This window comes from Panthera tigris, chromosome A1 (assembly GCF_018350195.1).
Source record: "Panthera tigris isolate Pti1 chromosome A1, P.tigris_Pti1_mat1.1, whole genome shotgun sequence".
Classification (NCBI taxonomy): Eukaryota; Metazoa; Chordata; class Mammalia; order Carnivora; family Felidae; genus Panthera; species Panthera tigris.
Window position 1 is genome coordinate 65,686,274 of NC_056660.1, and position 14,332 is coordinate 65,700,605.

General features: G+C 43.7%; 1 protein-coding gene across 1 annotated transcript in view; it reads left to right on the forward strand.

Moving 5' to 3' along the window:
* The window catches only part of GPC6 (glypican 6), a 1,111,929-nt gene that overhangs the window by 1,049,586 nt on the left and 48,011 nt on the right, over positions 1 to 14,332 (forward strand). The window lies entirely within an intron of this gene.

Genomic DNA, 14,332 nt, shown 5'->3' on the forward strand with positions numbered 1-14,332 from the left:
CGACCCAAGTTTCACTTTTTATACCAATTTTCAAAACATAATAGAAAAATCTTTGCTGGTCATCCCAGTAGGCAGAGTTTTAACATAAGTGATGTGTCTGTGTAGATAAAACTCCTACGTTGCACTTAGCATTGCTATATATCTTCGAACTTCTTTAATTCACAATGTTTTTTAACTTTACTCTTTAAGGGGACTCACTGAAGATTTTTCAGTAGAGTCATGCTCTAGAAAATTCCTCTGGCAGAATGTTGGAAGGGACTAGGACGTGGGCCGGGAGGAGGCTCATTCGTTGTAAAGGTTGTTTGTTTGTGGCTCAAAGAAGAGACTCAGAAGGGCTGCTGGGGCTTAAGACACAATCAGGAGGGTGGAGAGGGATCCAGACAGAGCAAAGAATGAGATAAGTAAGTATGCAAGAGGAGTCAAAGATGAGTGAAGTTTGCTGCTAAGAACGTCACACACTTACAACAAGGGGAGAGACAGCAGATAGGAGGGCCAGGTAGTACGAGCAGTGAGGTTCTGCGGGAAGGAGAGAGGGCAGAGAAGAAATGGTTTTCCCATCAAGAGGGAGAAGAAGATGGGAACTGAGTGGAAAGACAGGATTTGATGGCCCGGAGACCTCCAGGCAAGTTAACCAGCCTTGGGTCTTCTTTCATGAACTCTCTGGTCTCAAGTGAGGATTTTGCCTACTCCCTTGATAGGCTGAGGGTCTGATTCTAAGCCTCAGAATCTCTGGGAGTGAACTTCTCATCCAGTGTTGGCCTGACATCCCGCATGTCAACCTAGGTCAGGATTACTCGTTCACTGCTGAGCATGCAGCATGCTTGTTAGCTGTGCCGCTACAGACAACATAGCAACCGAGAAAAAAACACATCCCCCAATTTCCAAAGAATTAGAAAAGAAAAGAAAAGTCCAAAGGAAGGTCATAAAGCTGAAGTCAAGATCATTGCCCACCTACAGTTATGTTTCTGCAAATAAAAGACCGAAATTCTAGAGGTATCACACAACTGTTGGAACTTTGAGAGTTTTTCTTTCTTTAGAAAGCTATGAAATTACATTCATCCTGAACACCTCCAAAGGCATGTATACATTGTGATCTATACATGTGCCTGCATCACATATATGTGCAAACACGTAGATCACTGTGTAGATAGAACCAAAGAATAGTTCTGTGCAAATGGAAGACTTTTTGCAGTGCCACTGTACTCACAGTGTACCACTGTGTAAGATTTATCTCTTAAGGTTCAATTATAAATATTAACAGTTTGATAAATGGAGAGGAAGAAAGCCCTGGTTTCTTTTGGTTCACAATGAAAACTGTGAAAAGGATTACCAGGTGTGCAAATATTTGCGATAAAGGATTTTAATGCACGCCCCTTGCTAACATAACTAAATACTATTTAAAGAGATGTCTCTGGCCTCATTATTCATGGACATTTTTGGAAAACAATGGGGAAAAGTGCAACACTGATGTATCTTCTGTTATGACCTCTTGCTTTTTAGGTATCCTTTGTAAAATAAGAGAGCAAATCCTTTCCAAAGGCACAGGGTACCATTATTTAATGACTAAATAAAATAATAGCTAATAGCTTATATTTATTGAATGTTTACTGTCTCCCAGACTCTCCCGTACTAACAGGTTCTGTAGTTATCCCCTCTGTGCACATGAGAAAACTCATCGGAAGTGTTGTTCTCAACTCAGGCTAGCAGTAGTTTCCTTTGCCCTCTTCACTTGCTCCCAAATGTTGCTCTTAACGCTGTGTTAAAGGTTGTTACCATGCTAAAAGGTATCTCATCAAGATGAATCTTAAGCTCTTATTGGATTGGGTCTGCTGTCAAACAAAATGGCAGGAGGCCTTTTGAAAATTCAAGGGAAAATATCTTTTATAATTTGAGTAGACCTTAGAGCAATTTGAAAGATGAGGAAGGGTTACAATGACATAGGATTCCCCTGAATGAGGTTTCAGTTCATGGACCTACAGTAAAGAATGGTATTAATAATGCATCAGGACTGACCCTGGAAATGGTTTTATGCACCACATTATAAAACGGAGTTGAAGGTAAATAGCAATTATCTAATGTAGAAAATATCTGGGAATTAGTAACAAGACACTGATCATTTGGGGGAAGTTAAAGTGGTAATACAAAACAGGGTTTCTCAAAGTAGGGTTCCCAGATCACCTGCATCCAAATCACTTCAGTTCTGTTAAAATGCAGATCATGGCCCCATCACAGACTTTCTGCATCAAAATACGCCTTTTCCAATAAACACCCAGTGCTCATTCTCACTTAAATCTGACAGATACTTCCCTAAAATATGAACTAGCACCTTGAGAAACTTATTTGTTTCATCCCAGTAGATGAAAATACACTCTTTTTTTGTTATTTCATATAAGACATGTTGTGGATTGAATTGTGTCCCCCAGAAAGATAGACTGAGTTCCTAACCCCCACTACCTGTGAATGAGGTCTTACTTGGAACTAAAGTCTTTACAGATAAAACCAAGTGAGGATGAAGTCACGATGGAGTAGGGTGGGCCCTAAATCCAGTATAACTGGTGACCTTGTACGATGAGAACTTGAACCGACAAACGTAGGAGAGCTACACACAGAGGGGGAGGCCACGTGAAGACAGGCAGAGGTTGGTGCCGTGTCACTGTAAGCCAAGGGGTGCAAATGATTCCTGGCAAGTACCAGAAGCTAGGAAAGAGGCACGAAGCAGTGCCTTGCTCTGAACTTCTGGAAGGAGCCAACCCTGTCCATACCTTGATTTTGAGACTTCCGGCCTCCAGACTGTGAGAGAATAGGTATCGTGTCATAAGTCATCCAGTCATGGTACTTGGCCAGCAGCCCTAGGAAACTGTACAGGCCCCAAGCTAGGAACTGGGGGGTGAGGAATCCCTTCTTCACCTCCACCTTCAAGGCCCCTTGTACCCTCCCCTCCTGGGTCAGCACCTCAGTCAGGGGCCATTTCTGCTGCCCTTGACTTCCTCCTGCTTCCTCCTCCCGAATTTCCTTTGAGGCTGTTCTCATTCCGGGACAGTCAGCTCCGCCTCGAATACCTGGAAGAGGATGATCCCTGGGTTTGGAGTCAGTTTTGCCTGCCACTCTCTGAGCAGAGACTTGAGGGATTTCATAACTCACTGGATGGCCAATGTCACCCTGAAGTATGAAGTTTTTAAAAATGAAACTTGAAAACATGTCTGAGAATCCCGTGCTCTGCCAGAACTGATTAAAAGTGGGAAAAGCAGAGAATAAAGTAACACAGAAGTGATCCTTGTCATTTTCGCCAGATTACATTTCCTCCGTGGAGCGACTGACACATCTGTCACTCTGGGACCATCCACTTATAGGGCAGGCCTAGTGAAGGTCATTTTGGTTTTTATTGATTCTATGGCTCTGGCAATACTCATAAGGATTTTCAGTATTTAACCCACCAGGAGGAGCCGTGAACTATAAATGGATTCCCGTTTACCCGGAGAGCCTGCCGCGTTATAAGTGACACCATCTATGTGGTCCCCTTCACAGCTCTCTCTAATGAAAGCCTGCGGCCTCTGCCTCGGCACAAAGGAGCATGGCCCCGCGCTTCACGGAGATGATCCCTGCTCGGGCTCCGGATCCTCAGAGGCTTGTTCAGCTTCCTAAGTAGAGTAATCCAGACACAGGGAGATATGAAAAACCGAATTAAGAGACCCTTGCCATTCATTTGATCTGTCAGCGTCCCCCATGACCAAAACTGGGAGTAAGAAAATGGAAGTTGAAGACCATGAAATAGGGAAAATAGAACATTAAGAATAGGATTTGGTGACTTGTGAAGTGTTCTCACATGTGTTACAAGACGCTCGGGACAGAACAGTGAATCTTTATCTGTGGAAAAGTAAGTGAAGGAATGAAATGAATGGAGAGGATTAGTTTTTACATGAAACATGACACCGTTGTTATTTTGACTGAGAACGTTTCATCCTTGGAATGGAATTGAGGAAGGTTGAAATACGTGGCTAGTGTTCGTTGATGGTGTTCTCACACGCCCACGTGAACGCACTACCAAAACCGAGCCTGAGGCCAAAGAAATCCACAGCTATCGATCCTGTCTTCATTTAGAATTTTGATATTTTATTCATCACAGAATATTGTGCTTTCATTTTTAAAATATTGTGTTACAATATTTTTTCTTTGTGCTACTGAAATTTTAAGTGCACCCCCTCCCCTTAAATTTTGCACCTGCAGCAAGGGCCTTATGGCTTTACCCTAGGCCCCAGCTCAGTGAGAACCTGTAGAAGGTTTTAAAATGTTTTGTTAAGAGGAGCGTGTGCAGGTTCAGGTGTTCACTCACACTGGCGTTAAAGGAAGAGTCCCGCAGAGCAAGGGGAGCAGTCTTTTGGACGAACCTCAGTGAAGCAGGAATCTCTAGGAGGCCGACTTCGCGTCGCAAGGGGAATGATTTTCAATCCACAGACTTCCCTTGTCCCGGCATCTTTGACTTTAAAGAGGTTGAGTGCGGTTCTTAATGCTGGTTTGCCAATTGGTCCACACAAAATCATCCAAAAACTTCATGGTTCTCATAGTTACACTCTCCGTGACTATTGATCACGGCGCTAAAATCAGTCAGGCTGTGTCTGCAGGGAGTGTCAGCGCTAAACTAGATGTCTTCCCAGGAATATTGGGGCCCCACTTATACAGAGCCATTATTTCGTGTTTGGTCACTTACGTTGCCTAGAACCTTACTCAACCCTCTCTTTGTCTATATGTCCTGAACCTTACTCAACCCTTTGTCTATATATATATATATGTCCTGATTCTAGGATGCAAACATCCCTTCATATGGATAGGAATTCTGCTTACGAAAAGCATTCCAGGGGCACCTGGGTGGCTCAGTTGGTTGAGCTGCCAACTTTGGCTCAGGTCATGATCTCACGGTTTGTGGGTTCAAGCCCCGTGGGATCCTTTGTCCCCCTCTCTCTCTGTCCCACCCCAGCTCATGTTCTCTCTCTCTCTCTCTTTCAAAAATAAAAAAAGAAAGAAAGAAAAGCATTCCATATAGTGGAAGCACATGGTACATATTCAGTATATTCTGAATTTATAAATGAGTTCACTGTACATTCCTCTGCTTTAGTTTTCTCTTTTGTTGAACTAAATTTGTTCTCATTTTGTCCTAAACTCTCAGAACATTCCAAGGAATTTCCTTTTTTGGAAAAATGTAGGCTCCTAGCAGTCAAGCCGGGCTGGATGTGAAGTTAAAGTATTCTTAAATTAGCACTGGTATTATTACATTTATAAAGAAAATATGTTAACTGGTCTATATTTATAGAATCTCAAAAACATATTAACTGGTCTATACTTACAGAATCTTAAATGTTTGAAGTAGATGATAGAATTCACCGTATTTCTCAATTTAGAATCTGCTACTGAAAAGCACTTAGTAAAATTATTCAGTCTGTCATCCTTTCATGTCTAAGAAAACACCCTCAGGTCAATCTTTTTCATCCTTCTTAGGCTGACACCAAGTAATAAGATTCTTTTTTCTAATAGTATCTACTACAGGGCTGTGCTCCCTACTTTAAGAAAGCTGATATCAAGAAATCTGATTTTTCTGAGGGGAAAAAAGTCATACTTGCTTCGCAAAAGAATTTTATTTAAATAGCAAGCTCCCTCTGAGTACCTAAAATGGGATTCAGTTTACCAAAACATGACTGGTGCATAGCAGAGAACGTCCTGTTCACCTACTTTTATTTAGGGCTCCTCGGTTTCTGCACTTTGAGAGAACATGCCCACTGCAAATTTACTGTCCTTATCTAAAAGGCAGATGATGGAGAGAGCCAAAGCATAAGAGACTCTTAAAAACTGAGAACAAACTGAGGGTTGATGGGGGGTGGGAGGGAGGGGAGGGTGGGTGATGAGTAGTGAGGAGGGCACCTTTTGGGATGAGCACTGGGTGTTGTATGGAAACCAATTTGACAATAAATTTCATATATTGAAAAAATAATAATAAAAGGCAGCTGATGCCATCTACATGTTTAATGAGACACACCTGTCTCTCATTATGTTTGCTATGTGTTTAGACTGATCCAGCCCTGGGGTTCAAGAGGGTCCTCTAAGAAAGCCATCCAACTGTCTTGAGACCCTCAACCTGTCAAAACTGCACACGACAAGTGGTTGATATTATTATTATTTTGCTGGCGGGCCCTGCGTCAGTGTCCAAGGGCTGCCAGAACAAACTAGACAAACTGGGTGGCTTCAAACAACATAAGTCTATGGTCTTACAGTTCTGGAGGCTAGAAGTCTGAAGTGGAGGCATTGGCAGACCCATGCTATCTATGAACGCTCCAGGGGAGAATCTGTTCCGTGTCTTTCTCTTAGCTTCTAGGGCTGCCTGCAAGCCTTGGCATTCCTTGGCTTATAGGTGCATCACTTCAATCTCTGCCTCCACCATCTTCCTGCGTGTCTGAATGATGCTCGCTTTCTCCTCCCTGTTTGTCTCTCTTACCCTCTTCTTCTGAGGACACCAGTCATACTGGATTAAGAGCCCTCCCTACCACAGTGTAACTCAATCTTACCTAATTACATCTGCAAAGACCCTATTTCCAAACAAGGCCACGTGCCTCAGCATGTCCTGATCCGGGGATGAGGACATCAAACGTATGGTTTTTGTTGTTGCTGTTTTGTTTTGTTTTTGTGGGATGGTACATTATGCTTTTTTAAAATTCTTTTATTGAAGTACAGTTCACACACAGTGTTACATTAGTTTCAGATGTACAACATAGTGATTCCACAAATCTATATGTTATGCTGTGCTCACCACAAGTGTGGCCATCATCTGTCACCACACTACACTATCGCAATACCATTGAGTACATTCCCTATGCTGTACCTTTCATCCCCATGACTTATTCATTCCGTGACTGGAAGCCTGTACCCCTCACCCCCCTTTATCCAATGTTCCCATTCCCCCCATCCCTTTGTCCTCTGCCAACCATCAGGTTGTTCTCTGTATTTATGACTCTTTTTCTGCTTTGTTGTTTGTTTGTGTCATTGCTCATCTGTTTTAGTTTTTAGGTTCCACATGTAAGTGAAATCATATGGTGTTTGTCTTTCTCTATCTGGCTTATTCCAGGTAGCATAATACCTTCTGTGTCCATTCATGTTGCTGCAAATGGCAGGATCTTGTCCTTTTCCGTGGCTGAGTAATATTCCATTATATGTATTTATCCATTCATCTATCAATAGACACTTGGGTTGCTTCTGTATCTTGGCTATTGTAGATAATGCTGCAATAAACATAGCCGTGCATGTATCTTTTTGAATTAGTGTTTTCATTTTCTTTGGGTAAATACTCAGTAATGGAATTATTGGATCATATGGTAGTTCTCTTCTTAACTTTTTGAGAATATCCATACCGTTTTCCACAGTGGCTACACCAATTCACATTCCCACCCACAGTGCACGAGGCTTTCTTTTTCTCCACATTCTTGCTAACACTTGTTATTTCATGTCTTTTTGATACTAACCATTCTGACACGTGTAAGGTAATACCTCACTGTGGTTTTGATTTGCATTTCCATGAAGATTGGTAATGGTTTCATGTGTCTTTTAGCCCTGTATATGTCTTCTTTGGAAAAATGTCTATTTAGGTCCTCTGCCCATTGCCGAATCAGATTATTTGTTTTCTGGTGTTGAGTTGTATGAGTTCCTTATATATTTTGGATATTAACCCTTATCAGATATATCATTTGCAAATATCTTCTCCCATTCCACAGGTTGCCCTTTCATTTTGTTAATGATTTCCTTCACTATGCAAAAGCTTTGTATTTTGGTGTAGTCCCAGTTGTTTATTTTTGCTCAACCTATGTTTTTCTTGAACACAATTCTGGCCACAGTGGACCCTGTTGTGCCCATTCATGTGAAAGAGTGCTAGGCTTTACTCTTATCACACATTCCGTGTTGCACTGGCTTTGTGCTGTACTACTCAACACGGATAGATGTTCTGAAGCGTCACTTCTAACAAGGATAATGCAATACAGACATCAACTTTTGGTATGAGAGGTGGGACACAGGTAGAGAAGGAGGTATAGATTCGAAGGTGTCAAGGAGGGAGGAGGAGGCTAAGGATGGAAACACACATAAGGTGACCCTGCCTAGTAAGAAGGAAACAGGGAGCATCCACTGTAAGGGAAAGCCCTGTAAATTTTAAGTGCCCTACACTTGGATCCAGTGTATTTTTTCTCACGTCAGCCTCTTTACCCACAGAGGTGAAGAGAAAGAAGCATGATCGGTGCCATCTTCCTTTTTTCCTCTTGAATACCTGGTTTGTTTACATTTCATTTTATTCATTGTAGGTGAGCTGAGAGAACTAGGGGCTGCTGTTGTATCTAGCACTTCAGAAGGGCCATTAGAAGAGTTCCTACACCCTGCCTCTGAGCCTCTGTGTGGATCTCAGCCTCTCCTTCTCGTCCCATACACATAATGGCCTTGTGGGAGTCCTACTGTTTTTTGATTGGGAATAAATTAAGTGATAAAGACCAAAGCCTCTTAAACTGTATGCAGGAGAGATCAAAATGAAACAACGGTCCTGAAAGCTCCCCTGGGTTTCAAATATAACTTCTCAGTAGTATGTGCTTTGATGGAGTATGACATTCTTGACAGAGAGATTTGTGGTCAGCATAATTTGCTTTCAGAAGTTATCCAGCTAAACATCATGGCTAATAATTCCATACTAAAGTAGGAAATTAAATTTTCCTTTGAGGTAACAACCAATCCACTAATATTTTTTTAAATCACCTATAGACAAAATTGACTTGACATAATTTAATAAAAATTTTAAGAGTAGTTTAGGAATATGAATTAGGTGATTCGAAAGTAAGATTGTGGCCACATTGCCATTGTCTTTACTCCATGATTTATTCAGAAGTTATGAAAAAGCACTTTGGTATCAAACTTCCATGAAGATACTTGGATGGGGGCTGCATATCTAAATAAAATAAAGTAAAACGTAAAACTTCATTGGAAATATATATATACTCTACTACTTTTACATTGTAGTCTGATCAAGCTACCTTCTTGGGTAATAGCTATAATTGAGATGGTTTGGGGAAGATCTAAAGAGGCCCATTAAATGGGTTCAGTTGTTCACCAAGGAGGGAGGGGACCTGGCTTATGAGAGGCAGACGGTGTTATGAAAAGCATGCACACATCATCCATCGCCCCTTCCCTGCCTCAGATGGTGTAGGGCAGCCATTATCCAATGTTAGCCATTGGCGAGTACCGTGGAGGCCATTACCCAATCATGAACCACAGCGTTGTGTTAGTTTTCCTAATTTATAACATCCTCTGCCTCGCTAGTTGGTTGATGGGTCTTCTGTGGCCTAGAAGGCCCTCAGGACCTTTCTACACCTCTACCAGCGTGATCTTGCCAAAGGAGCGCACACGGTGGCATTGGCCCTTCTCCCAGTCAGCTGTTCCTATTAACCTCCCCTGCATAACATACTCCATGACACAAATCCTCCATTATGAATAACGTGATCTAAACCAGTGCTCCTCCAACTTCACAGTTTTTCCAAATCATCTAGCTATCTAGGGAGTGTGTTAAAAAGCAGTCCAGGAAGCTGGGGTGGGGCCAAGATTTTGCATTTCTAATGGGCTGCCAGGTGATCCCTATGCTGCCAGTTCCCTTTAGTAGCAAGGATCTAGGAAATGTCCCATGTATCCCTGCCCCCCTAACTTTATTCATATTCTTCTCTCAACCTGAAATTTCCTCCCCTTCTTTCTTCCTACCATCTATGCATCCATCCTTCAAAACTTTGTTTTAGTACCTATTTCTTGACATGATCTAGGATGGGACTCAGAACCCCTCTAGCACACAGGGTCTGGACCACCTGTTTGGCACACAGCCTGTGCTAATTTCATCTGTAGCTGCTTTCTCATATGCATATCCAAAATCCCCGATTAGATGCTTAACCCCTTAAAAACAGTCTCCACATGTCTACTACTGGCTTTTACACTACAGTTCTATAATTCCATCTACCTGCTGTGTTATCGGAACTCCATATTCAACATGGCAAAAACCAAACTCCCTACCTCCCCCACTCTGAAAACCTGATCAACCAACTGTCTCTCAAAACCTGATCTCAACCAAGAGATCAAAACCAATCTTTCCTTCTCAGAGAGTTGTGCTTATTTATTTAACAGATACTTATTTATTCAACAAGGATTTGTGCCTACTGTGAGCCAGGCACTAGAAATATGGTGGTAAATGGAGCAGACACGGGTCCTCCTGATGCTTGTCTGAAGCTCCACAGAAACTTGGAGAGCCTCAGTTACCCACAATTTAAAAAGGCTGCATTGGGCACCTGGGTGGCTCAGCCAGTGGAGCGTCCCACTTCGGCTCAGGTCATGATCTCGCGGTCCATGAGCTTGAGGCCCACATCCCCCACATCGGGCTCTCTGCTGTGAGCATAAAGCCCATTTCGGATCCTCTGTTCCCCTCTCTCTGTGCCCCCTCCCCAGCTCACACTCTCTCTGTCTCTCAAAAATAAATAAACATTTTAAAAGGCTGCCTTCCTGGAGACTCAGTCACCCAGGGTAGAAACTACAGAATCATCCTTGTTTTCTCCTGACCACCCACGTTCATCCAATTTATTATAAGTTTCTCTCTGCTCTACCACTGAAATGTATCTCACATGTGAGTACTCCTCACCCTTCTGTGATTCTTGCCACTGCCCTAGAAACATTATTATCCTTTCTAGCCCTGACGATGGCACTTGTCTGCTACCCCTCACCGGCCTTCCTTGGTTCTAGCATCTTCGTCCCCACTTCACACCAACCCTGGATTTGTCATTGTCCTGAAATATCCATCCTATCATAGCACTTCTGAACTCATAAAGATAGGTGAATTCACAATGCCTATGAAATTAAAGCATTACGTTGACAACGCCTATAATCCAGCCTCCACTAGCCTTTGCTCAGCCTAGAGGCTGCTTGCCTAATTCTCCTACTGTCAAAATACAACGCTTCTTTAAATTTTTGCGCCAAGGCCACCTTCCAAGAAAACTTCCTCCCTCACAAGTAATCCTTTCTTTGGCACTTAGTTTGTACTTGTGTCACACACTGTTTGTCACACAGTCTTGGATATCTGTCTGTCTTCACCTCCAGTAGATTTAAGACTATCTTTATCTAGCTTACTTAGTGCCTAGTAAAATTCCCTGATAACCCAAGACAAGAAGTCTCTCAACAATTCGAGTTTGTTGACTGGAGTGTTGGAATTGGGACTCTTTTGTGTCCCTGGTGTCAAACACTAAGCCCTACTCTTGGAAGGTACATAAGGGGGGAGAAAAGGTTAAATTATCAGCGTCTTTGAAATATGCAGTAAACTTTGCACCTTCTTATCACCTGATTGATTGAGTCTCATTTGTGTACCTGCCAGTAGAAGTCTTCTCCTTCAGAGCCTGTTGCTAGAGGAGTATTTGTCCATCTTGGCCACATACTAGAATCACTTGGGCAGTTTAGGAAAATCCCCATGCTCAGGCTGCACCCCAGGTAAACTAATTTCATCACAGTCTCTGTGGTCCAGACCCAGACATCAAAAATTTTTAAACTCCCCAGATGATTCTGGTATGAGAACCACTGTGCTAGGGAAGAGCTCAGTTCCAGACCCAGTGTCAGGGTAGGGAAAAGAGTAGCCCAGGCACATGGGACATTTGGAAGGGGATTTATCTGGCCCCAAATGTCTTTCTTGGTAGCCTGTTATGGTTTCCACTGTGAGCCAGCAGAATTTTCCTTTGGATTATAGCATTGTCTCTAGTAGGCATTGGTAAAATCCATATATAATGTATGTTCTCTGGAAGGAATAATCCACTAATCCTCCAGCTATGTAGAGATTAAAAGCAAATCCTTTTTGTGGAAGATGAGGGCCTGGGAAGGAAGGTCGGAGGCACACAGACCGAGCAGGGCATCATCACAGGCAGTTCTGGGAAGTCAGAAGGCACAGTGGGAATATCTGATCTGTCAGTACTAGGTACTTGGGAAAGGAGAAAGAGGCACAGAAAAGGAAGCTGACAGTGGGGATGGACCTCCACCTTCTCAGGTTGGCCAAGACCTAAGAGTCCGTGAAGTTGATAAAAATTGGTCTGAAGTTTGATTTTTAAACATTAATTAGCAGGTGGGGGGGGATGAAAAATTGTAAATCAGTGGGATGCCCATGACATGAGGGGATTAAGTCTCCTAAGCCTCAACTCTCCAGTACTTCCTGAGCCTTGAAAGCAAGGCTGAAAGATTCCTAAATGAAAGGTTAGCGGCATCCAGTCAAAGCCAAAAGAAACGAAGGTAAAGGGAACCCAGTAAAAATAAAAAGTTATGGGAAAGAGTATATATATGTGGCAACTTTTTCCCAAGCTTTCAAAAAGATACCACCCGGGGACAGAGAACCATAGCGATCCCTCTATACTCTCCTGCCTAATGAGAATTTCTGAAAGCAAAATACGCCCAGAGTGAGTCCCCATGAGGTGGTAATTTATAAAGCCGCCCCTACTCCATGCTGATACTGAAATAGACTGGTTTCCTGGTGCACCCGAGCCTTTTGTGGAAAAAACAAAGCTGTAGGAAAGGACTTGAATAATGGAGGGCTCCAGAGAGATAAGACGACACATCTGGGTCTGTGATTGCACCTCAGATTCCCTCAACCACATCCTTCTCCGAGGAACCTACTTCCCTTTCCCCATAAACGAAGTCGAATAGTAATCATCCTTTGCTTTGAGTGGGGATATCTGCGAAATTGCCAACAGCTCAGCAGGAATGCCAATCTGTGACTATGTCCTGGATCTGCTCTCCCTTCTGCGACCCTAACCCACCACCCTCACTCTTTTGTTTGGGATTTAAACAAATTAACCAGACATGAAACAGAAAGAGGCTATTACTTAAGGGAATTGGATCCTGGTAGCATATCCTCATGAATTTCCCTTATGGGTTTCAGTCAGCAGTGGATGTCTCAGAAACATTCCAGATGATTTCAAGGAGGCAAGGGCAGACTGGTAATTAAACCACATGCATCAGCAAGGCTTAGAGACAGAGAACGAAGGGCAAGGAAAGAAAACAAAACAAAGAGGCAGGAAACCAGGGTCCTGCCTTAGCAGTTTGAGGCCCTGGACATGCTTTTCTACACATCTTATCCGCCCCCCCCCCCCACCCCCGGCTGCCTCACAGAAGTTCCCGAAGTGAGGCATGCCTTTGCTTCGTGCATAAAGCAATGAGGCATGGAGAAAATGGTGTAAGCCAAGGTCAGCCAGGTCCCAGGACTGCCTGGCCCCTGAGGAGCTGGATTTGGATAGCAGAGGAGGAGGAGGGCAGTGTGGGCATGGAAGTAGCGAGAACGGGGCCGGGCTCTCCTCCAGGTTCCCAGGCCCACCTCCACCTCAAATGCTACAACACTGTTGGCTGCGTGTTTTCTCTGTGCCCCTGCAGATATGCTCTTCCCTCTTCTCCAGGCTGTCTGGCTCTGAAAGAGCCAGATGACACAGACATGGTTCCTGGGCTCCTTCGTCTTCAGGCTCCAGCGAGGCTTGGCCAGTGAGAGGCAGGCAAAGGAGCTCTGGGGGGGGGGGGAGTGACACCCCAATATTCACACTCAGGGCTTTCTCCCTGTGGAGCTGCTCAGACTGGCTGAGCACCTCAGCTCAAGGTGACACTTCCCCTCAGCCTGCCTTCCCCACAGCTCTCTCCCTCCCTCCACACTTCAGTCCTTTAGGCCTAGGGGTGGAGACTCTGCCTCCTGGTGCTAACCTTGGGTTCTGCGCTATTTCCTATGGTTGCCCAACCCCCTGCTCTCACCTTTTTATTAAGTCTCTTACTGAATCATCTTCAAATCACCCCGGTTGAGTTGCATCGTCTGCGTCTTTTCAAGACCCAACTGATAACAGCCCTCAAGCTCGGAGAGACCAATTATGAGTGGTATCTTCAGTGTTTCAATGTAGGGCCATCCTCCAGCTGGCTAAGCTACTGAGGCATCAATTCCATTAACGTGGAAATGTCTGGAAATGCCAAAGCTGCCAAAAATGGCTACCAGAGAGTCTTAGGCACTGGAAGAATCTGCTTGGTAGCCAGAAGACCATGTGACCCTTAGCTGAGGGAAATGAAAATTCCTTTCTCTTGGTCTACACTTGGTATACAGCTCATGAGGACTCATAGTCTCTGCAGCACGCCATGAGTGGACTCTGTAGTAATGAGGGTCACGGACGGATCCCCTTCCTTCCTGACAAGGGGAGAGAAGGAAGTGGATGTAAGTTATCTGGAAAGAAGATGAGGGAGAAGTGAATGTACCCCTGTGAGCCACCTTCTGTCACAAAATGTG